The sequence below is a fragment of the Carlito syrichta genome, unplaced genomic scaffold (genome assembly GCF_000164805.1).
Source record: "Carlito syrichta isolate Samal-C Ts95f unplaced genomic scaffold, Tarsius_syrichta-2.0.1 Scaffold279718, whole genome shotgun sequence".
In the NCBI taxonomy this organism is placed as follows: domain Eukaryota; kingdom Metazoa; phylum Chordata; class Mammalia; order Primates; family Tarsiidae; genus Carlito; species Carlito syrichta.
In genome coordinates this window covers 258405-261103 of record NW_007223814.1, presented here as the reverse complement: position 1 = coordinate 261103, position 2699 = coordinate 258405, and positions in this window count along the sequence as shown.

The window sequence follows — 2699 nt, the reverse complement described above, 5'->3', positions numbered from 1 at the left end:
GGCGATCCTTCCACCTCAGCCTTCCAAGTAGCCGGAACTACAGGCATGTGCTATCATGCCCAGCTAATTTTTTTTTTAATTTATTGTAGAGATGAGTTCTCACCAAGTTGCCCGGGTGGGTCTTGAACCCTCAGGCTCAAGCAATCCACTCACCTCAGCCTCCCAAAGTGCTAGGATTACAGGCTAAGCCACCGAGTCCAGCCTTCTTTTCTAACTCTAAGGAAAGTAGATATGTGCAGGCCCACTCGAACCCTCATTATGCATTTCTCTAAGGGTTGTGGCCATACGGACAGACAATAGTGGGTTTCCATATCACCTTGTGCCACTCCTGTATATTTTCCATACTAAATTTCCATTTACTCATTTATTTAGAGTTGGAGTCTCACTTTTGTCACCAAGGTTGGAACGCAGTGTCACATTCATGGCCACCGCAGCCTCCATCTGCTGGGCTTAGGTATCCATCAGCCTCAGCCTTCCAAGTAGCCGGAACTACAGGTGCAGGCTACCAGTCTACTAAATTTCCCTTTAAAAACCCTTCGAATCAGCCTGAAAATTTTAGGTAGTCTTTGAGATTTTAGTTCATCATCTTCTCAGGTTGCTGGCTTTTGAATAAATCCTATTTTTCCTTTCACAAACTCTTGTATCTTGAGTTTGACTTATGGGTGATGACTGACTGAACCTGGATCCGGTTATAGTAAGATTAACAAAAAAGAGACTCTGTTGAAATAAGATATCAAATTTCAACCTGACTCTGGTATTGCAGGCTCTAAAACAAAAATATTTTACTCCAAGATATATTTCTTTTTTTCTTTTGAGTCAGAGTCTCACTCTGTCGCCCAGGCTGGAGTGCAGTTGCATGCTCGTGGCCACCCCAGCATTGCTGGACTCAGGGGATCCTTCCGCCTCAGCCTTCCAAGTAGCCAGAACTACGGGTATGCGCTACCATGCCCTGCTAATTTTTTGATATATTGTAGAGACAAGGTCTTACCAAGTTGCCCAGGCTAGTCTCAAACCCCTGGGCTCAGGCAATCCTCTCACCTTGACCTCTCAAAGTGCTGGCATTACAGGCTTGAGGCACTGCGCCTGGCCCAAAATATATTTCCTTGACATATTTTGAAATAGCCCTGCGAAGCTTTCTTGTATAGGGAAATATTTGCCACTGTAGAGCAGCTCCATTAGCATAGCCAAATCTTTTTCCTTCAAGGCCTTCCTGGACCCAGGATGGATTAACTGAGAGTCTGACACTTTAAAGTCTACATGAGTACTTGTCATCTACTCTCTCTAAGGGCCACCTGTAAGACTTCATCTACATAATAAGAACCTTAGTCTCTACAACGCCCTTATCTAACGCAGACATTCCTGTCTACTGATTTCAGATCTTCAGGCATTATCCGAATTTTCTCAACCATTACCTAAAGGATTTCTAAAACCCGCTTATAACTTGTAAGCCCCTGCTTTAAGATGTCCTGCCTTTCCAGGCTGAACGAATAAACATTTGTAAACATTTGTCTCCCTAAAATGTATAAAACCAAGTTGTAACCGAACTACCTTGGGCACATGTTCTCAGGTTCTCTTCAGACTGTGTCTTGGGCCATGATCACTCATATTCACCTCAGAATAAAAACCTCTTTAAATATTTTACCGAGTTTGATGTTTTGTCAACACTTTTGAGACACATATTTAAAAACTTAGGGTAGCTGCGCTCGGTGGCTCAACCTGTAATCCCGCGCTTTGCGAGGTTGAGGTGAGTGGATTGCCTGAGCCCGCGGGTTTGAGACCCGCCTGGGCAGCGAGACCTCATCTCTACAATAAATAAAAAAAAAAAAAATTAGCAGGGCATGGTAGTATGCACCTGTAGTTCCAGCAACTTGGAAGGCTAAGGTGCAAGGATCGCCTGAGTCCAGCAGGTCGAGGTGTGGTGGCCATGAGTGTGTCACTGTACTTCAGCCTGGGCAACTGGGTGAGACTGCAACTCAAAAAAAAAAAAAAAAAAAAATCAAAATGAGAAAACAGTTTGCTTGCTAATTGTGAGGTATTGTCCGGACATAGACTGATTCCGCTATTCCCTCATACCTGTCTTCTTTCTTCCCCCTCTCTTGGAGAGCGGATGGTCTTTGAAGGATACTCATATTCCCAGTAACGAATCATGGGATGCAGGTGATTGAGCAGAGCTAAAAATAATGTAGGTGCCACTCTTAATGTAAACTCCATACAGCAATTTGAACAATTAACTTGCTTGATTATAAAACTGCTTGCTGTACTGTCCTGAGGTGCAGATTCTTCACTGGTTGGCCACCATCGGTGCCTCCCGTAAGTTATAATAAACCATTGTCTTTCCCTGCTGGACCTCAAGATGACTTCTTTGGAATAGGCAAACATTTTGTGCAAGCACTCCCAGATTTAGAGTTACTGTGTTACATTAATAAAAATAAAAAAATTAAACCATTAAATAGTAATTGTATCCCTAGAGGTAACCAATGTTAAAATTTGTGGTATCTCAACTATTTTCTCTAAAATATAAAATGTATGTATTATATATATGCATATTATATACATACACTATAGACACATTAATTTTTAAAACAAAAATGAGATGTATAACTTGTTTTCCACAGCAATATATCACGACTATTGTTATTTGTTAATATATAGAGATCTACTTGATGCTTTTTTTTTTTTTTTTTTTGAATTGGAGTCTC